At 44.8% G+C, this 22,600-nt stretch overlaps 1 protein-coding gene across 16 annotated transcripts in view; it reads right to left on the bottom strand.

Annotated features, from left to right (window-relative positions):
- Window positions 1-22,600, bottom strand: part of LOC122561800 (guanine nucleotide-binding protein G(I)/G(S)/G(O) subunit gamma-7) — a 314,848-nt gene that overhangs the window by 230,805 nt on the left and 61,443 nt on the right. Inside the window, exon 2 of one of the 16 annotated variants that reach the window (XM_087997104.1) lies at window positions 6,993-7,102. The exons of the other annotated variants lie outside the window; for them this stretch is intronic. The gene's annotated coding sequence lies outside the window, so the exon portion shown is untranslated. The remainder of the gene's footprint in view (window positions 1-6,992; window positions 7,103-22,600) is intronic. 16 annotated transcript variants of the gene reach the window in all.

Below are 22,600 nucleotides of genomic sequence, written 5' to 3'. Positions count from 1 at the left end.
GCAGGGAAGCAAGGGATGGGGGGTCTAGAAGCAGGGAAGCGGGGGGTGGGGGGGTTTAGAAGCAGGACAGTGGGGGTGGGGGGGTCTAGAAGCAGGACAGCGAGGGGGTGGGAGGGTCTAGAAGCAGGACAGCGGGGGGGAGTGGGAGGGTCTAGAAGCAGGACAGCGGGGGGGTGGGAGGGTCTAGAAGCAGGGAAGCTGGGGCATGGGGTGGTCAAGATGCAGGGAAGGGGGGGGGAGAAAGAGTCTAGAATCAGGGAAGCACGGGTTTGAGGGGGTCTAGAAGCAGGGAAGCTGGGGTGTGGGTGGTCTAGAAGCAGGGAAGCGGAGGCGGGGGTGTGGGGAGGAGGTCTAGAAGCAGGGAAGCTGGGGCGTGGAGTGGTCCAGAAGCAGGGAAGCGGGAGGAGAGTCTAGAAGCAGGGAAGCGGGGGTGGGGGGGGGTCTAGAAGCAGGGAAGCCAGGGGGTGAGGGGTCTAGGAGTAGGGAAGCAGGGGCATGGGAGGGGGGGGGGTGTGTAGAAGCAGGGAAGCGGGGGCGTGGGAGGGTCTAGAAGCAGGGCGTGGGGGGTCTAGAAGCAGGGAAGCGGGGGCGTAGGGGGGTGTCTAGAAGCAGGGGCGTGGGGATGTCTAGAAGCAGGGAAGCGGGGGTTAGGAGGGTCAAGAAGCAGGGAAGCTTGGCTGTGAGAGTGTCTAGTAGCAGGGAAACCGTTTTGGGGGAGTCAAGAAGCAGGGAAGTGGGGGCGTGGAGGGGTCTAGAAGCAGGGAAGCGGGGGGGGGGGGAGCTCTAGAAACAGGGAAGCTGGGGCGTGGGGGGAGGTCGAGAAGCAGGGAAGCGGGGGGATGTGGGAGTCTACAAGCAGGGAAGCGGGGTGGTCTAGAAGCAGGGAAGCGGGGGGGGAGAGTCAAGAATCAGGGAAGCAGGGGGAGAATCTAGAAGCAGGGAAGTGGGTGAGAGTCTAGAAGCAGGGAAGCTGGGGGGGTGGGGGGTCCTGAAGCAGGAAAGCGGAGGGGAGGTGGGGGGGGGTTTCTAGAAGCAGGGAAGCGGCGGCGTGGGGGGGGTCTAGAAGCAGGGAAGCAAGAGGTGGGGGGGGGTCTAGAAGCAGGGAAGCGGGAGCGTGGGGTGGTCAAGATGCAGGGAAGGGGGGGAAAGAGTCTAGAATCAGGGAAGTGGGGGTGGGGGGGTCTAGAAGCAGGGAAGTGGGGGGGTCTAGAAGCAGGGAAGCACGGGTGTGGGGGGGTCTAGAAGCAGAGAAGCTGGGGTGTTGGTGGTCTAGAAGCAGGGGAGTGGAGGCGGGGGTGTGGGGAGGAGGTCTAGAAGCAGGGAAGCTGGGGCGTGAGGTGGTCTAGAAGCAGAGAAGTGGGGGGAAGAGTCTAGAAGCAGGGAAGCGGGGGTGGGGGGGTCTAGAAGCAGGGAAGCCAGGGGGTGGGGTCTAGGAGCAGGGAAGCGGGGGCATGGGGGGGGTGTAGAAGCAGTGGCATGGGAGGGTCTAGAAGCGGGGACGTGGGGGGTGTAGAAGCAGGGAAGCGGGGGCGTGGGAGGGTCTAGAAGCGGGGGCGTGGGGGGTCTAGAAGCAGGGAAGCGGGGGCGTAGGGGGTCTAGAAGCAGGGAAGCGGGGGCGTGGGGGGAGAGAAGCAGGGAAGCGGGAGCGTGGGGGGTCTAAAAGCAGGGAAGCGGGGGGTGGTGGGGTCTAGAAGCAGGGCAGCGGGGGCATGGGCGGTCTAGAAGCAGGGAAGCGGGAAGTGGGGGTGTCTAGAAGCAGGGTAGCTGGGGCGTGAGAGTGTCGAGATGCAGGGAAGCAGGGGTGTGGGGGTGTCTAGAAGCAGGGAAGCTGGGGCATGGGGGGGGTTGAGAAACAGGGAAGCGGGGGGGGGGGGGGGGAGTCTAGAAGCAGTGAAGCGGGGGGGTGGGGGGGGTCTAAAAGCAGGGAAGCTGGGGCGTGGGGGGGTCTAGAAGCAGGGAAGTGGGGGTTGGGGGAGTCTACAAGCAGGGAAGCGGGTGGGGGGGTCTAGAAGCAGGGAAGCGGGGGGGGGGAAGAGTCTAGAAGCAGGGGCGTGGGGGGGTCTAGAAGCAGGGAAGTGGGGTGTGAGTCTAGAAGTAGGGAAGTGGGGTGTGAGTCTAGAAGTAGGGAAGCAGGGGGAGAGAGTCTAGGGAGGTGGGGGGGGGGGGGGTCCTGAAGCATGGAAGTGGAGGGGGAGGGCGGGTCTGGACGCAGGGAAGCGGGGGGGAATCTTGAAGCAGGGAAGCGGGGGCATGGGGGAGGGGTCTAGAAGCAGGGACGTGGAGGGGGAGGGGGGCGGGCGAGTCTGGACGCAGGGAGTGGTCTAGAAGCAGGGAAGCGGGGATGGGGTGGTCTAGAAGCAGGGAAGCGGGGGCAGGTGCGCGGGAGGGGTCTAGAAGCAGGGAAGCTGGGGAAGTGGGGGGATCTAGAAGCAGGGGCGTGGGGGGGGTCTTGAAGTAGGGAAGCAGGGGGAGAGTCTAGAAGCAGGGAAGTTGGGGAGAGTCTAGAAGCAGGGAAGCTGGGGGGGCGTGGGGGGTCTGAAGCAGGGAAGGGGGGGGGAGTCTGCATGCAGGGAAGCGGGGGGTGGGGTCTAGAAGCAGAGAAGCGGGGATGTGGGGGGTTCTAGAAGCAGGGAAGCAGGGCAGGTGGTGGTCTAGAAGCAGGGGCGGGAGCATGGGGGGTCTAGAAGCAGGGAAGCCAGGAAGGGTGGGGGGGGGTCTAGAAGCAGGGGGTGAGGGGGTCTAGAAGCAGGGAAGCGGGGGGTTGGGGGTCTAGAAGCAGGGAAGCTGGGGCGTGGGTGGTCTGGAAGCAGGAAACAGAGGCGAGGGCGTGGGGAGGAGGTCTAGAATCAGGGAAGTGGGGGTGGGGGGGTCTAGAAGCAGGGAAGCTGGGGCGTGGGAGGGTCTAGAAGCAGGAGCGTGGGGGGTCTAGAAGCAGGAAGCGGGGGCGTGGGGGGGGGGGGGAGAGAAGCAGGAAAGCGGGGGGTTGGGGGGGTCTAGAAGCAGGGAAGCAGGGGCGTGGGGGGTCTAGAAGCAGGGAAGCGGGGCCGTGGGGGTCTAGAAGCAGGGAAGCAGTGGAAAGTCTAGATGCAGGGAAGCAGGGGGTTGGTGGGGTCTGGAAGCTGGCGGGGAGATGCAGGGGTGCGGTGGGTCTAGAAGCAGGGAAGCGGGGGCGTGGGGGGTCTAGAAGCAGGGAAGCGGGGGGTCTAGAAGCAGGGAAGCAGGGGAGAGTCTAGAAGCAGGGAAGTCGAGAAGCAGGAAAGCGGGGGTGTGGGGGCCAAGAAGCAGGGAAGCTGGAGGGGTGGGGAGGTCTAGAAGCAGGGAAGCAGGGGGTGGGGGAGTCAGGAAGCAGGGAAGCTGGGGCGTGGTGGAGAGGAGGGAGTCTAGAAGCAGATAAGCGGGTGGTAGTCTAGAAGCAGGGAAGCGGGGGCGTTGGGGGGGTCTAGAAGCGGGAAAACGGGGGATGGGTGGGTCTAAAAGCAGGGACAGGGAGCGGGGGTGTCTAAAAGCAGGGAAGCAGGGTGGGGGGGGGAAAGAGTTGCCGCCTGAGGGACAGAAAGGGTTCACAAAGAAGGAGTTTTAAAGGCTGTGGTGCTAGGAAGTGAGTGGAGTTATGGCCTTCTGAAAGGTACTTCTGAAAGACGAGGAGCAGCTTCCAAAAAATAGTACTCCTCTTCCTCCCTGCCATGTTAAAAGCTTTAAATTAAATAGGCTGTCCAGTCCCACTCTGTGCTATATTTCCACTATACATGAGATTCTGCTTTACAAGATGATTTTGAGGAAAGACTGCTCCAACTGGCCTGAATACAGCAGAGTTTAGAAGAATGAGAGCAGATTTGATTGAAATATATAAAATTCTAACAAGACTGGGCAGATTAGAAGAAAGACACATGGTTCCCCTGTTTGGGCATGTAGAAAAAGGGATCACAGTCGAAGGATACAGAATAGGCCACTTAAGAACAAGATGAGGGACCAGTTCTCTCAGAGGGAGGTCACTCTGCGGAATATGCAATCACAGAAGATTGTGTAGGTAACCTCACTAAATATGTTTAAGAGAGAGACTGACTTTTTTTAAGATAATAAAGGATTCAAGGGGTTTGGAGTGAAAGCAGGAATAAGTTGTTGAGATAGAGGACCAACCATTATCATACTGAGTAGCAGATCAATGGGGGCCATTGGCTTACTCCTGCTCCTAGTTTCGATGTTTCAGAAACACATGTTTGCATATCCAGAGAAATGAGGATTAAAATCTTTAGAAGATAGTGCATGGCCCTGATACAGGACAGGGAGTTTTCCCCAGAGGAGGGCAGAAAAATTATGAATTATGAATCCACAGGTGGATATCTGGGATATAAATGATGAATAACAGGCCTGGGTTATCCTTCCATGTCACAAAGGTAGGTGCAAAATGATTCAACTGCATAATATAGGCAGTTATCAGAGATGTATCCACAAAAATGTTTGTTCTGTCATGTTATGCAAATTAGATGCCCACACATGGAGTCTGCAAATTTTGAACTGGTCAGCACTGAAAGACACCAGCAAGCAGAATCGTCGACAATATGATACCACTACCAAAATTACCCTTTCTTCCTATCATGATTCCCAAGAGACAGTCCCTCCATGACATCCTGGTCTGCTCCACAATCACCATCAACAATTCATTCCCTTCCCACAACACCTTCTCATGCAACTACAGAACATCTGTGTTTTACCTTCTGTTTCCTCATTGTCCGAGATCCCAAATATTCCCTCATTTTATGTTTGTTTATTTCAGTTCAGTGTATTGTAGTTACTGCTGAGAACGTGATGTCTCTGCACTCTGTTTCAATCCACACGCTTCTAGTTGCTTGTGATTTTAATTCGGCACCTAATTCTCACAATTATATTTGTGTCCTTGACCTGCTACAATGTTCTCATAAAATCAATACAAGCTTAAGTAACAACATATATCCATTAGGCATAATCCTTCTAGACTCAACACCGAGTTCAACAATTTCAGACTATGAGCTCCTAATCCACCATTTTTTAGCCCTTTTTGTGGTTACCTTCCAGTTTACTTGTTTTCAAGCCGTATTTTCGTTTTTGGACAGAACTATTTATTATTCTGACATTTATACTCACTTTAAACAATCGCTTTGCCTCTTTACTGCAACCATTACCACTCCATTTGCCTCTTATAAAATGACAGCTTTGTCATTTATCTCCCCATCCTTGCCCCACCCCACCTTCTATTTTGTTCTTCCTCCCTTTTTCAAAAGCAAGTAACCCATCACATTTCTACCTTCCTTCAGTGCTGAAGGAGAGTCATATTTGACACAAAATGTTTACAGTTTCTCTGTTTCCAAACAATGTTGCCAACTAAAAAAAAGCAAATAAGTAAACCGATACTTGCTTCAGAAACATGCACTTCATCAACAAAAAAAATTTATTGCTCTTTTCTCTCATGCCTTACAGAAGGTCTGTACCATAAACCAATAATTTTTTAAAACTATTATGGATCTCATCCTCGCAGACTTGGCTGCATCTGCTAGCACCAATCTCCGTGGATATAACGTCCCCTTTTTCCATATTCTTCTGCCACTTAGAAGCACAAGTTTTTTTTGCATCTCCCTGTCAAAGTCCTGGTCTTATCAAGTCTTTGTGCAACTTTGATTACACTGTACTTTTCCTTCTATTCCTAGCTTTTGAATTCTGCCTATTTGTTTCCTACGATTCCAAAGTTAATTGAAAAATATATTTTTCTTTGTTTTTTTTCCATCTCCCACCCTAACAAGCTCTGACCCTTTTCTGAGGCACAATTTCACAGCCACTAGACATGTTCTCTTCAGTGGTCACTACTGATGTGAAAGGAACATAATACAGGCAGGAAATTCAATCACATGAAGGAGCAGGGGTGGGGATTAGCAACATGGAGGGTGTCTTAAAAAATCAGCTCACTTACAGATGAGAACCTACAGCCACCATTTGCATTAGAACCTTTGACAAAGAAACAACTTCTCCAGAAACACCATAATAGGCAGCCTATCACTTCCTTGAAGCTGGGTTGATTGCTTTCAGAAATTAAAAATGAATAGAAAACTTATGATACCATCTTTTAGCTTTGTCCAAGGGGTTTAACTGCCCCACTTGCATCAATTGTGCAAGCAATACTTACCTTAGCTCTAAACTGGAAAACATTGAATGATGAACACCATGAGTCCTTCATTGTTGTACACAGCGCATCTGAACAACTAACTACTAAATAATCACTTTGGATCACGTGAGCTATGGTACTCTTCTGATTTAAATAGAAGCACAGGCTTTTGAAAGAATCTTTACGAGACAGCCAACATACACTTCGGTTATCAATTCTGTTTATTTTGTTAATCATGTTTAAATTGTTGGATCGATTTGCAACATTCGGTTCACAATGAAAACTCGCAGAGATAAATAAAAGTTGAATCAGTTACAGTGTACTCTACATTTACCTTCAGCTAATAAAGAATGATACTTAACAAGTAGCAAGAACAAAGCATTTTAATTTATTGTGAACAATTAACTAATTATATTCAGCTCCCATTTCCCTTATCACAATTATAGCACTAGGAGTAATCACTCAACCAGGTACCCTGCATAATACTCAGGTTCAGTAATTCATTAATAAGCTTTTATTGTCAAAAAACCACTTTCTTTTCCAGGAGGAAAACCTTGCATTTAAAAAAAAATGTTTTCTTTCATGAGAGTAACTAATTCTTCCTTTTTCTACAAAACTTTCATTGGCACGATGACTCTGGAGTAAGTGTTGTTGCACTGCTTGCTCCCAGGCTGTTGTGTTTGCAGACATTGGGCTGAAGTTTTACTAGAAATAAGCTAAGAATCAATTTTGGCAAGTTTGATAGAGAACTTCTCTTTTTGAGCCTTAGCAAATGTTTTCATGCTAGCTTCCCAAACTCACCTCATTACCTGTGCCCTACGTTCCTATAGCATCCCCCTTGGCACATTCTCCCACTCACCACAAGCAGACGTACTGGACACTGCTAGACCTCTTGGAGCTCCTTGTGCCAGTGCCATCTTTAAAGCCCAGTAAAGCACTGGCAGTTCATCATGGTTCCTGTCAACTGTCCTAGAAATGTAACAGAAGCAGTCTGACTCAAGATTGGAATACACACAGACTCTAACCTCACATCTTTAATGTATTGTCTGAGCTGCGATGTTACTTTTTTTAATATAAAACTTTAAATTATCTTGGGAATGTGACTTGAAAGAAGTTCAGGGCTGTACATATTAATGAATCAAAACCTGCAACCCATTCTAAAAGATGAAAGATTGAACAGCAATCTACATTTGTTCAATATACCGGATCAGTTGTATGACACTATGAAATTTTGCTATAAATTCTGCGTCCTATGATCCTGCTCCACTAGCTACCTGATGAAGGAGCAGCGTTCCAAAAGCTTGTACTTCCAAATAAACCTGTTGGACTATTACCTGGTGATACGTGATTTTTAACTTTGTCCACCCCAATCCAACACCAGTACCTCCACATCCTAGAAATGTTGGACAGTGGGAAATTGGCAGATTGCATTCTCAAGAGGGACCTTGAGATCCTGGTGTATCGGGAATGTGTGCAGTCACTGCCAATGTTGCATTCCCAAGATGTTAGTTCCTGGTGTCCAAGATGGAGGCCTAGAGGAGTAAGACGCGAGCTGGAGTGCTAGGTTACTGCTCTAACTTTTATGTCAAGAATTGTCACTGTTTAGTCCCTAACCAGCAGATGAAAGAGTAGGAAACTTAATGTCAATGAGGTGGGACCACGCCATAATTATCATTTCATCCCACTCATTAGTGAGAATCTCACCTCACCTTTCAACACATCATTAGAAAACAGACTTTCTGCTCTCAATGTTGGGAATCTACCTTCTGCTGATCTCACTCAATTCTCCTAACTTCCTTGTCAATAACCAAATTGTTCAGGTGATTGGAAAAATTCAGCCTGAATTAAAAATGACAGCAGCAAAAGTAATCCATTGGTTCTATAGTGCTTCAGAATATACTGAGAATGTTACAAAAGCAAGAGTATTATGTAAATCTTTTATTCCTTCATTAAAATTACAGAGGAAATATTCATTGAAACCCATTAAGATGTTTATTATTAAAATTCAGTTCTGTTCATGATCTGAAAGAAGCATAACTGTTCTGGCTTTAAGGTTACTGAACATTATCACTTTTAAACGCAATGCGAACATGCAGTCCAACAACATTTAATGGGAAGTTAAAAGCAGATAATCTCAATTAGACATTGTTCCTGAAAACTTTAAGGGTGAAACATGTTGGTTAATTCTCAAAACCAAAGAAACCAAACATATTTTGTTACCACTTTCCTTTCCTATCATGTCTTGAGTCATGTTATGAGTCTTCCTTCTTAAATTTCCAACAGGCTTTAGTCATCAAATCATCCACCCTGAAAGTATTGTGCGTTATAGTTTTGCAGTCTGTAAAACTAACAGGATTATAAATGAGAAAGTAACAATTAAAACATAGTTCAATTAGGGTTTGGAAAATGCTGCCAGGAAAATTATTAAGCAGAAAAACACAGATCGCAGGAACAAGAACTCACATGAATGTCTTTTAATGTACCTGCAAGTAAAGCATGCATGGTATATCAAATATGTATTACCAGCAAAACGTAGTCAGAGCCACATAAAGAGACATTAGGACAATGAGGTCAAGTTGGTCAAAGCGATAAGTTTTAAGAAACAACTTCAAGAAAAAGGAGTGGACAGACAGAGAGTTCAGGGAAGGAATTAAGAGTTTAAGGCTAGCCAGCTGAACACACAAGTGATACAACAAACTAAAACAGTGGTGTCCAAAAGGCCAGGGTTGAAGGAACCCAGATATCTCAGATGAGTGAAGAGTTTAAGGGAGGGTTACGACCATGGAGGATGAAGAATTCAAGTTTTAAATTATATGTATTGCCAGTTGTAAGTCAATACACATTAGCACAATGAATAAGTCATGGATAAAAGTTCAGGTTAACAGGAGGAGAAACAGTATAAAGGAGGCCAGCAAGAAGCAACAAGATGCCATCTGTAAGGGCAGTATCAGCAGACTCTTGAATTAACAGAGAAACGTATATCAGCATCACGTTCAGAAGGAGGGGTCATGGTTCTCAGCACTGGGTAACACAAACAAGACACATTCAATTAAATGACAACTTTTTCCCAATTTTAAATTAATGATTGATACTGATAGTTTTATCTTGATGTTCAAATGCTCATCCAGTCCTTTGAAGCAGTGCCAAAATAAGTGACAGCCAACTCAGGACAGGAGTAAATAGAAGAGCTTTTGGGATTAGCCCACAGCATCTCATATTCTTTTGGACACGAACCTACTAAATTTGTAATCTTGTCAATTCTGTAAATGCTTTGTTAAGCTTTCAGCTTATCATTGCATACACATAGAAACAGCAAATGCAATTATCAGGTTGGCACTATGATAACGTATGACACTCCAAATTATTTTCATTTTTAAGTGTATGCAGAACTTTATTGAGACACTCGTTTGTCACAGCAGATACAATGGCTGAGAACACCCCTCCGAAGCATTAGAAATAGCAACTCCATCTGACAAAGGCAAATACAGCAAACTCCAGTGTATGTTTTGGGGTAATTTTATTTTGGTGAGGAGAGGGTGCAAGTATAGGAAAGTGGGATGAAATACAGGCAATGATGTTTGGCAACTGCAAGTCAGAACCATGCAGATATGAAAATGGGAAGCCATATGTCAAATTTTAAAAGAAGAATTTTCTAAATCTAAAGAGCTATTACAGACCTTCAGGAATTTGACATCTCAGCTCAGGGCTAGGAAGGTCTTTTAACTTAGATTACAAAGATTGGAGACAGAACATTGAAACTCCCACTATTATACCCCATAATAGTATAACAGAGCATCATTGCTGGTAAAGAAGTACTTTAAATATTAATATTTACATAGAGAGTTACAACAGAGCATGCCTCTTAACAGCTATCTTTTTCTCTCATACACGTGCTATTGGGCAACTGCTTCTGTGATTTGAAGTACTGGAAATCCTCTACCTCCATTCAATTACATTAGGTTATGACAATAACAACAGAGATGCTTTTCAAGGTTTTACTTTTAATTTATTCAATTGGAACAGAACTTCTGACTAAACTGCAAGCTTGCATCAATGCTTTAGCTTGAGTTTTACTACAGATTTTCTATATTACATATGACGTTGGAACATGACAGGCATGCTCAAGAATAATTCTTGAAGATGTTAAGTGGATTGAATGGAGAAAAACAGCTTTCCCATTGTAACGAGAACTGTAATAATCTCAGCAACCTATGAGCAGTGTGTCTAGCAGTTTTTTTTTAAAATGGAACTGATGAAAACATCTGGGTCAGATTATTCCTCAGAGATCATTTTGCCTTCAAAGTGAAACCTCACTTAAGTGTCAAATACATAAACCAGAAAATTATGAATATATTTTGAAATGTTATAATTTTGACACTTTATTCTTAAATGTCATTCATTGTGTAATCAATTTAAATAATTCTAGTGTTATCTTTATATTTCAGCTTTTTGGGTCAGTACGTTTGGTTAATATTCATTTACAGAACTGTTCCTTTTTATTAACATTCATATAGAATTAGTGTGTGTGCTATTTAACTACAAATATGTGAATTTGTACAGCAAAAAAAGCAACCAGCCAGAGCCATTAGTTTTTATTTTGTAAATTCTGTTCTAATGAGAATATTTGGTATGCAATTAAGTAAAATATTACAATCTGATAACCAATGTTTAAGAAACAAGAACAAAGATACTGCTACAAAATTGTCAGTAAATGTATCCATTTTGAATTTCTTCTGAACTGTATTGGAGCGTACAATACGGTCAGTTCTCTCTGAAAGAATCCATTCCACTGAAAACTGCTTTAATCAGCTGGGTAACAAAATACTGATTCCTTAATTTGAAAAGCATTTCATACTCTGATACCATGTACACTGGCATTTTATAGTAATACTTTGTATTCATATTGAATGTTCATATATATGTCATGTGAAGTTTCATAAAATTTACACTTCTACTCTAATAAGTAGTCTTACTTTCCATAAAAACCATAAATTATACAGTAGGGGGTCATTTGGACCATCTTGACCATGCCGACCCAAAAACAGCCAGAAGCCCTTTCTAATGTTATTTTCATCCACACGGCCTATAGCCTTACAGTTTACAGCAATTTAGGTAGAGAGCCAGATACGTTTTGAAAGAGTTTAGGGTCTGTCTCTACCAAAAGCTCAAGCAATGAATTCCAGACACCCACACCCTCTGCATGAAAAGGTTTTTCCTCATGTCCCCTCTAATCCTTCTGCCACTTAGTTTGAATCTACAACCCTGGTTTTTGAACTTTCTGCCGAGGGAAATAGGTTCCTCCTGTCTACCCCTAACTCTACCCCTCACAATTTTGTATTCCTCAATCATGGGCAGCACAGTGGCTCAGTGGTTAGCACTGCTGCCTCACAGCCTCCTGGTTCGATTGTCTGTTTGGGCATTGTCCCTGTGACTGCATGGGTTTCCACCCATAGTCCAAAGACATATTGGTTACGTGGATTGGCAATGCTAAATTGCCCATAGTACCCAGGGTGGTTTAGCCATTGGGGAACACAGGATTACAAAGATAGGGTAGGGGATGAGTCTGGGTGGGATACTCTTTGGAGGTCAGTGTGGACTTAGTGGGCTGATTGGCCTGCTTCCCATACTGCAGGGATTCTATGATTCTTTATTGCCCCTCAGCCTTCTCTGTTCCAAGAAAAACAACCCCAACTCTCTGATTTCTCCTCATAGTTACTATTCTCCAGCTGTGGCCAGTAAATCTTGTCTGCACTCTCTTCAAAGCAAATACGTCCTTCCTGTTAACATGGTGACTAGAACTGCACACAGCACTCCAGTTATAGCTCCACCAGTGTATTCTACTATTGCATCATGACGTCCATATTTTTGTATTCTCTACCTCTGCCAATGAAGGAGAGCATTCCATATGTCTTCTTTACAAACTTATCTATCTGATACTGTCAGCTTTAGGGACCTGGTGCATTTGCACACCAAGATCACTCACTTCATCTACCCCTTTCAGTATATTCCCACTTTTTTTGTATTCCCTTTTGTTGTTTGACCTCATACTAATCAGAGTTGAACTCAATCTGCCACTTTCCTGCTAACTTCACCAAACCATCTACATAATTTTCAAACTCACAGCTTATAGCTCTACAGTATCCACTACACAGCCAATTTTTGTGTCCTCTGCAAATTTCAAAATTGTACCTGCCACATTCAAGTTCAATTATTAATGTATAAAACAAATACCATTTGAAATAGGTTTCCATTTGCAAGGGCAGCCAGTAGCCATTACCTTTTCTTTCTTGTTACTAAGCCAACTTTGGATCCAATTCAATATCTTACCCTGTATCCCAAGGGCTTTTACTTCTTTGACCAATCAGCCATGTGGGACCTTGTCAAATGCCTCACTAAAATCCATATAGATAATACCCATAGTACCCAGGGTGGTTTAGCCATTGGGGAACACAGGATTACAAAGACAGGGTAGGGGATGAGTCTGGGTGGGATACTCTTTGGAGGTCAGTGTGGACTTAGTGGGCTGATTGGCCTGCTTCCCATACTGCAGGGATTCTATGATTCTTTATTGCCCCTCAGCCTTCTCTGTTCCAAGAAAAACAACCCCAACTCTCTGATCTCTCCTCATAGTTACTATTCTCCAGCTGTGGCCAGTAAATCTTGTCTGCACTCTCTTCAAAGCAAATACGTCCTTCCTGTTAACATGGTGACTAGAACTGCACACAGCACTCCAGTTATAGCTCCACCAGTGTATTCTACTATTGCATCATGACGTCCATATTTTTGTATTCTCTACCTCTGCCAATGAAGGAGAGCATTCCATATGTCTCATCGACACTCTTTGTCGTTTCCTCAAAGAATTCAATCAAATTGATAAGGCATGACCTTCCCTTAACCAAGCTATGCTGACTATCCTTGACTAATCTATGCTTTTCTAAGTGACAGCTTATCCGATCTCTCAGGATTGAATCTAACAGTTTGTCCACCACTAAATTAAGAAGAACTGGCCTATAATTTTTTGGCATTTCCTTTGTACTTTTTTAAAATAATGCAACCACAGGTGCATTCCTTCAGTTGTCCTGCACTTCATTTGTGTTTAGTGGAGATTTGAAAATAATCCATGGAGCATCTACTATTTCCTCCCTGAACTCCTGCAACATCCTAGGGAATAATCTAGCCAGCCCCAGCAACTTATCCACTTTCAAGGATTCCAACTCCTTTAACACTTCCTCTTTCGTTATGTTTATTTCATCAATACTTGACACTGCTCCTCTTGGATTATTATATCCACATTATCCTTTTCTATTGAGAAAGCAAAGATGCAAAATTAATTTAAAATTCTTCTCATAACTTCTGCATTGTCACACAAGTTCCCTTCTTCATCTCTGATAGACCCCACTTTTTTATTACCATCCTTTTGCTTTTTATATACTGGGAAAACATCTTTGAGTTTTCCTTTCTTCTTCATGCCCTCTCTTTGATTTTGTTATTTTTTTGTTACTTGATCCCTGCACTTTCTATACACCAATGTTCAATCTGCAGTGTTGAGTTTCTTGAGATTACTGTAAGCTTTCTTTTTACCCACTTGCCCATTTTCATTTCCCAAAACTAAATTCAGAACTGCATCTCCTCTCATTGGGAGTGACACATACAGTTTTTTTAAAAAAAAATCCTGGACACACTGCATGAATTTTTCACCCACAACAGCCCTTATATTTAGTAACACAATTAACATTGGGATAGTTGAAGTCTCCTATTATTATTGCCTTCTTATTCTTACTGGCAGAAATTTGTCTGCATATATGTTCTTCTCAAGAGAGCGGCAGAGTAGGACGCTCCTGTCACAGCTCCTCTGCTCAACCTTTCTTTTTCTATTTTTTGTCTTTTTTCCTCTTCTCTCCCCTGAGCACCAGAGACAAATACTGGCACAGTGGTAGATGCCAGCAGCAAGTCCCTGTAGCAGCGAGCCCCAGAGCAGCGCATGGGCTATGAGCCGTGGACCAGCGTTAGCAGCGAGCCCTGGTACAGCACATGTACTGTGCCTCCCTGGAATATCACGAACAGATATCTTAACCTAATCTAGTCCATTTGCCAGCAGTTGACCCATATCCTTCTAAATGCTGCCTATTCACATATACACATCCAGATGCCTTTTAAATGCTGTCATTGTACCAGCCTCCACAACTTCCTCTGGCAGTTCATCCCATACACGCATCACTCTCCATGTGAAAATGTTGCCCCTTAAGTCCCTCTTAGATCTTTCCCCTCTCACCCTATGCCCTCTAGTCTGGACTCCCCCACCCCAGGGAAAACATCTTGTCTATTCATCCTATGAATCATGTCCCTCATGATTTTGTAAACCTCTATAAGGTCACCCTCAGCCTCCAATGCTACAGGAAAAATAGCCCCAGCCTATTCAGCCTCTCCCTATAGCTCAAATCCTACAACCCTGGCAACATACTTGTAAATCTTTTCTGAACCCTTTCAAGTTTCACAACATCCTTCCGATAGGAAGGAGACCAGAATTGCTTGCAACAATCTGAAAGTGGCCGAAACAATGTCCTGTACAGCCACAACATGACCTCCCAACTCCTATACTTAATGCCCTGACCAACAAAGGAAAGTACACTGAATGCCTTCTTCACTATCCTATCTACCTGCGACTCCACTTTTAAGGAACTATGAACCTGTACTCCAAGGTCTCTTTGTTCAGCAACACTCCCTAGGACCTTACCATTTAGTATGTAAGTCCTGCTAAGATTTGCTTTGCCAAAATGCAGCACCTCGCATTTATTTGAATTAAACTCCATCTGCCACTTCTCAGCCCATTGGCCCAACTGATCAAGATCCCGTTGTACTCTGAGGTAACCTTCTTCACAGTCCACAACAGTCCACAATTTTGGTGTCAACTGCAAACTTACTAATCACACTTCCTTTGTTCACATCCAAATTATTTATATAAATGACGAAAAGTCATGGATCGTTGTGGTGCACCACTGGTCACAGGCCTCCAGTCTGAAAAACAACCCTCCACCACCGCCCTCTGTCTTCTACCTTTGAGCCAGCTCTGTATCCAAATGGCTAGTTCTCCCTGTATTCCATGTGATCTAACCTTGCTAACCAGTCTACCATGAGGAACTTTTTCAAACGCCTTACTAAAGTCAATATAAATCTACTGCTCTGCCCTCATCAATCCTCTTTGTTACTTCATCAAAAAACTCAATCCAGACATTACTAACTTTGAGTACCTCATTTTTAAATTCCTGCCTAGCTTTCTATATTCTCCCTTCAGAATCTCATTTCCTATGTGTACACATTAGTTCCAATGTGTACAATGACCTCCTGCTGGTTCCTCTCACCTTTGAGAACATTCTGCATCCTCTCTGAGACATTCTTGATCCTGGCATCAAGGAGGAAACACACCATTCTGATTTTTTGCCTGTGGCTGCAGAAATGTCTGTCTGTGCCTCTGACTCGAGTCCCCTAACACAGTCAATTGCTTGGAACCAGACGTGCCCTTCATTACATTAAAGCCTGTCTTGTTACCAGAAACTTGGCTTTTCATGCTACATTCCCCTGAGAGTCCATCACCCCCTACATTTTCCAAAGGAGCATACTTGTTTGAAATGGGAACAGCCACAGAAGACTCCTGCACCACCTGCCTACCCCTCCTATCATTCCTGGAGTTAACCATCTATCTGACTGTATCTGCGACTTTTCTCCCTTCCTATAACTGCCATCCATCACACCCCCTAGCTCCTATAAATTCTTTAATGCCTCGAACTCCCGGTCCAATCAAATCCATGCGATCTGATAGGATTCACAACTAAAGACACTTCCTGCAGACATAATCATCAATAACATTGAAACTCTCCCTAAACTCTCACATCCGACAGAAAGAGCATATCACTCTATTAAAGGCCATCTTTGCTCCTTCACAATCTACAAATCCAGCAAATAATGCTCTAAAAGGATAGTGCTCCAGGCTAACTTAGTAAGTATGGTTTATACTTTTTAAATTTAAATCAAGAGGTAGATCTCAATAAAACACACCACCCTGTGGCCCAACACTTCAACTCCCCCTCCCACTCTGCCGAGGACATGGAGGACTGGGGCCTCCTTCATCGCCGCTCCCTCACCACCAGACGCCTGGAGGAAGAATGCCTCATCTTCCGCCTCAGAACACTTCAACCCCAGGGCATCAATGTGGACTTCAACAGTTTCCTCATTTCCCCTTCCTCCACCTCACCCTAGTTCCAAACTTCCAGCTCAGCACTGTCCCCATGACTTGTCCTACCTGCCTATCTTCTTTTCCACCTATCCACTCCACCTTCCCCCCGCCCCCGACCTATCACCTTCATCCCCTCCCCCACTCACCTATTGTACTCTATGCTACTTTCTCCCCATTCCCACCCTCCTCTAGCTTATCTCTCCACACTTCAGGCTCTCTGCCTTTATTCCTGATGAAGGGCTTTTGCCCAAAACGTCGATTTTACTGCTCCTCGGATGCTGCTTGAACTGCTGTGCTCTTCCAGCACCACTAATCCAGAATCTGGTTTCCAGCATCTGCAGTCATTGTTTTTACCTATCAAGAAAGAACCCACTCTACTCACTATTGTAGACTTCCAGCAAGGTTATACTTAAAAACTATGCACTTATCTGTTCCTGTGCAGTGAGCTTCCCACACAGGTTCCTCCAAGATTAGCTTTGAATTTCACTGTTTGTTAATTTTTCCTAGATGCACTCCGATGTCCAGAAATACATAACTCAAACAGCAAAGGCAGTAACTATGCAGATTCACTGCTGTGTCAGTTAGCAATGTAGGTTTCTTTCTCTCTCCCTCACTGACCATGTGGTTGCTGCCTTTTGCTATTTTTCTCCTTTTAAAAGTGTTGTTGCTTTGATGTTCTTTCCCCAAAGATCCAAAACAATACAACAGCATATAAAACAGTAATTGCTGCTCCTGGAATTCAAGGAAATCACCTCTAACACCTAAAATACCTCAAAGAGAGGAGCAGCTTTTACAGGCACAATTTCTTCCTGTCCTCCATCTTGGATTACCCAGAATCCTGATTATTGGAACTTCAAGTGAAGGCAGCACACTCAAATAAGGATTAAAAATTCTATACCCCCAACAGAATTCATTTCTGAGTTGGATTAATTTTACCCTATATCTGTGAGCACTGTGCAGGCCCACTCCACCTCTACAGGGTAATATTATGGGGTATGTGAAAGAGCACTTATTACATAAATTGCCAAGAATAGATGCTAATTGATTCTACGTAAAGTGAATGCTTGTGCAGCATATACCATTTCTCATATTCATTCATGGGATGTAAGCCAGCATTTGTTTCTCATCCTGAATTGACCTCAATCACAGTGGCTTCTTCAGAGCTCAGCTAAGAGCCAACCACACTTCAGTGAGTCTGAAGTCACATGTAAGCCAAACCAGGCAAAGATATTAGTGAACTAGATGTGGGTTTTTTACTTTTCACACTAATCTATGTTAGTGGTCATAGTCACCATTACTGGAACTAATGTTCAATTCCAGAATTACTTAAAAAATGCAAGTTTGGAGGATATGATCCCATGTCCCAGAACAATAGCATGGGCTTCTAAATTATTAATGCAGTGACATTAAGGAGAGAAGGTGTCAACGTGATAAGTGGTCAATATGGTTTAGTCACCCTTCTTCATCTAATCCCATCAACTCATCCATCTATCTGTTTTAGCTTTGCATGTTTATCTAGTTTTCCCTTAAATGTCATTATTGCCACTCACCTTAACCACTCCATGTCGTAGCAAGTTCCATGTTTTAATCATTCCTTGAATAAAGACTTTTCTCCTGAACTCCGCATTGATTTGTTAGTAGAAACACACAATCCTTTATCAGAAATCCTTGGGGCTGGCTGTTTTTCAAAATTCGGAATTTTTCTGATTTCAGAATAAATGACATTTTCACAGTGAAATAAAACAAATACCTAACAGCAGATGCACATGTGAATAGCACGAGCGCTGAGACACAATTGATGCCTGTTGGGCCACGCCGCCACATCACACCTGAGTGACGTGTTTCGAGTGAGTGTGGAGTTGGGGCATGCCAAAATGACGCTCAACACAATTCAAAAAAAAAATTCGGATTTCGGAATTTCGGATAAAGAATTGTGCACCTGTATCGATATTATACTTATGGTCTGCTAGTTCTGCTTTTTCCTACAAATGAAACATTTCTATAATTAGTCTTAAAGATCTAAAGTGATCTCTCTTCAGTTTGTCTTTAAAATAGAATTTAAAATGTTCAATCTCCTCTGATAGTTGGAGCTTCTCAGTTCTGGTGTCAGTCTCATAAAAATATGGAGACCAGAACTGTTCACTGCACTTCAGATTTGGTTTAACCAAACTACTATGCATGTTTAACAAATCACAGTTGGAATATTGCGAACAGTGCTGCTGTTATCCAATTTTATCATTCCATAAATAAATTCTAGTGCTTTGTTGAAGTAATTTTATGGACTTATTAACTTATTAAGAGACTCACGGTTGGTGTGTTGCCTCTCAGGTTCCAGGATTTGTGATGTCTTGGATCATGTTTTTGGGATCCTTGAGGGGGAGAGGGAGCGGCCCCAAGTTATGGTCCACATAGGTACTAACGACATAGGTAGGAAAAGGAATAGGTATTGAAGGCAGAAATTCAAGGAGCTGGGGTAGAGCTGAGAGCTAGAACAAACAAGAGTTATTATCTCTGGTTTGTTGCCTGTGCCACATGCTAGCGAGGCAAGGAATAGGGAGAGAGAGGAGTTGAACACGTGGCTACTGGTACGGTGCAGGAGGGAGGGTTTTGCTTACCTGGACAATTGGGGCAGTTGGAACCTGTTGACACCTGAACCGGGCGGGTACCAATATCCTGGGAGGACGGGGGGGCATATTTGCGAATGCTCGTCTGGAGGGTTTAAAGTAATTCAGCAGGAGAGTGTCCAGGAGGTTGAGAATAGTGAGGTCAGAAATGCGGTTTCAAGGTCACAAGAATTCACTGACAAGCAATACCAGGAGCAATCAGAATAAGGTGATGAAGTTGCAGCATGGGTTGGTACCTGGGACTTCGATGCTGTGGCCATTTTGGAACATTGATAGAGCATGGACAGGACTGGATGTTACGGGTTATGGGATATACATGTTTCAGTAAGAACAGGGAAACTGGTAAAAGAGGGGGAGGTGTGGCATTGTTAGTCAAAGACAGTATTACAAATGGTAGAAAGGATGTTTGAGGACTCGTCTACTGAGGTAGTGTGGACTGAAGTTAGAAACAGGAAAGGAGAGGTCACCCTATTGGGGAGTTTTCTATAGGCCTCCGAATTGTTCCAGAGATAGAGAGGGAATGATAGCAAAGATAAGTATGGATAGGAGCGAGAGTAACAGGGTAGTTGTTATGGGGGACTTTCCAAATATTAACGGGAAATACTGTAGTTCAAGTATTTTAGATGGATCAGTTTTTGTCCGATGTATACAGGATGGTTTCCTAACACAGTATGTAGACAGGCCAACAAAGGGCGAGGTCACACTGGATTTGGTACTGGCTAATGAACCTGGCGAGGTGTTAGATTTGGAGGTAGGTGAGCACTTTGAGTACTTTAGATGGGTCAGTTTTTGTCCAATGTGTACAGAATAGTTTCCTGATAGAACTTGTAGACAAGCCAACAAGAGGCGAGGCCATATTGGATTTGGTACTGTGAAATGTGCCTGGTCAGGTGTTAGATTTGGAGATAGTGACCACAATGTGATTATGGTTACTTTAGCCATGGAAAGGGATAGATATATACCGCAGGGCAAGAGTAGGCTATTGCACAAAATACGGAGGCATGCGATTAAGGGTGGTTTAGCGTTTTTAACCAGAATTTGGCTAGCTGAAAGATGACTCATGGGACATGTTCATCCTGGAGTTCAGTTAATATTGATGTACTGCAATGATCTGTTTTGAGGCCATTGCTGTTTGTCATTTTCATAAATGACCTGGATGAGGGTGTAGAAGGATAGATTAGTAAATTTGCAGGTGACACTAAGGTAGGTGGAGTTGTGGATAATAAGGAAGGATGTTGCAGCTTACAGAGGGACATAGATGAGCTGCAGAGCTGGGCTAAGGAGAGGCAAATGGGGTTTAATGTGGGAAAGAATGAGACAATTCACTTTGGAAGGAGCAACAGGAATAAAGAGTACTGGGCTAATGGTAAGAGTAGATGAGCAGACAGATCTCAGTGTCCATGTACATAGATCCCTGAAAGTTGCCATCCAGATTGATAGGGCTGTTAAGGAGGAATATGGTGTGGTAGCTTTTATAGGTAGAGGGATCAGGTTTTGGAGCCATGAGGTCATGCTGCAGCTGTACAAAACTCTGGTGCAGATGCACTTGGAGTATTGCGTACAGTTCTGGTCACCACATTATAGGAAGGATGTGAAAGCTTTGGAAAGGGTTCAGAGGAGATTTACTAGGATGTTGCCTGGTATGGAGGGAAGGTCTTATGAGGAAAAGCTGAGGGTCTTGAGGCTGTTTTCATTACAGAGAAGAAAGTTGAGGTGAATTAATTGAGACACATAAGATAATCAGAGGGTTAGATGGGGTGGACAGTGAGGGCCTTTTTCCTCGGATGCTGATAGCGAGCACAAGGAGATATAGCTTTAAATTGAGAGGTGATAGATATAGAACAGATGTCTGGGGTAGTTTCTTTACTCAGAGAGTAGTAGGGGCATGGAACACACTGCCTGCAACAGTAGTAGACTCGCCAACTTTAAGGGCATTTAAGTGGTCATTGGATAGACATATGGATGAAAATGGAATACTGTAGGATAGATAGGCTTCAGATTGGTTCCTTCCAAATCACATAATAATAATTTCACAATTTTGTTTGGGAATGGTAGGCACTTTGACTAAAGATTTCATAGCTAATTCCTTTAAAGTGCAAAGGAAGATGTAGGGCTGGATTTTACCAGCTCTCTGGACATGGACTAGGAAGCATAAAATGGCATTGGAGGTGTTGGGAGGAGGACCTGCCACGATGGAATACTCTCAACAATGGAGACAATCACAGGTTGGTTTACCCACAGAGCAACAGGGCTTGCCTATCTGGTCCTGGCATATTCCAAATAAAAACTGACCTTGAAAGGTGTATCATCATGGAGACATCAACTTCTTCTCCAAAAGCCTCAGCAACAGCCAGCATAAACAGTGGTGCTGCCAAAGCTGCTGTTAAGCAGCAAGATGACCATTTCTTTGGTAGCAAAGTAAGTGGGGGTGGGGTGTTCGCCAAACCTGCAAGAATGGAGTTTGGGGGAATTGCTGCTCAACACATCTGGATAGAGACATTGCTTCTGCTAAGACATGGGGAGAGGAAAGTGTATAATGCAGGTTCACAGTACATCAGAATTAGAGAACATGAGACAAGTCACTCAAAACAAGGTTATTCTTGGAAATTCGAGAACAGTTGGCCACATTGGGAAGCAGCTGATAAAGAGTCGAAAAGTGTCACACTGGAAAAACACAGCAGGTCAGGCAGCATCCGAGGAGCAGGAGAGTCAATGTTTTGGGCATAAGCCCTCCATTAGGGAAGTGGGGTGAGGAAGGGGGCTGAGACATAAATAGGAGGGTGGTGTGGGTATGGGGCTGGGGGAAGGGAGCTGGGAAGGCGTTAGGTGGAGGGCAACGGTGGCGGCACGGTGGCACAGTGGTTAGCACTGTTGCCTCACAGCGCCAGAGACCCGGGTTCAATTCCCGCCTCAGGCGACTGACTGTGTGGAGTTTGCACGTTCTCCCAGTGTCTGCGTGGGTTTCCTCCGGGTGCTCCGGTTTCCTCCCACAGTCCAAAGATGTGCAGGTCAGGTGAATTGGCCATGTTAAATTGCCCGTAGTGTTAGGTATAGGGGTAAATGTAGGGGTATGGGTGGGTTGCGCTTTGGCGGGTCGGTGTGGATTTGTTGGGCCGAAGGGCCTGTTTCCACACTGTAATCTAATCTAATCTAAAAACTGTGAGGTCGGTGGGCAGGGTGGAGTAGATATGTGGGAAGGAAGATGGGCAGGTGGGATAGGTCAAGAGGGCGGTTCTGAGTTGGAGGTTTGGATCTGGGATGAGGTGGAGAGAAGGGAAATTTGGAAACTAGTGAAGTTGATGTCGATGCCGTGTGGTTGAAGGGTACCAAGGCAGAAGATGAAGCATTCTTCCTCCAGTCATCGGGTGGCTTGAATTTGGCGGTGGAGATGGCCCAGGACTTGCATGTCCTTGGTGGAGTGGGAGGGGAAGTTGAAGTGGTTGGCCATAGGGCATTGGGGTTGTTTAGTGTGTGTGTCCCAGAAATGTTCCCTGAAACGTTCCATGAGTTAGTGTTCTGTCTCCCCGACATAGAGGAGACCACATCGAGAGCAGTGGTCATAGTAGATGGGGTGGGTGAATGTCCAGGAAAATCTCTGCCAGATGTGAAAAG

This window comes from Chiloscyllium plagiosum, unplaced genomic scaffold (genome assembly GCF_037043375.1).
Source record: "Chiloscyllium plagiosum isolate Xiang-an unplaced genomic scaffold, Cpla_swu_hap1 HiC_scaffold_2, whole genome shotgun sequence".
NCBI lineage: Eukaryota > Metazoa > Chordata > Chondrichthyes > Orectolobiformes > Hemiscylliidae > Chiloscyllium > Chiloscyllium plagiosum.
This window is presented reverse-complemented; position numbering and strand designations above follow the sequence as displayed.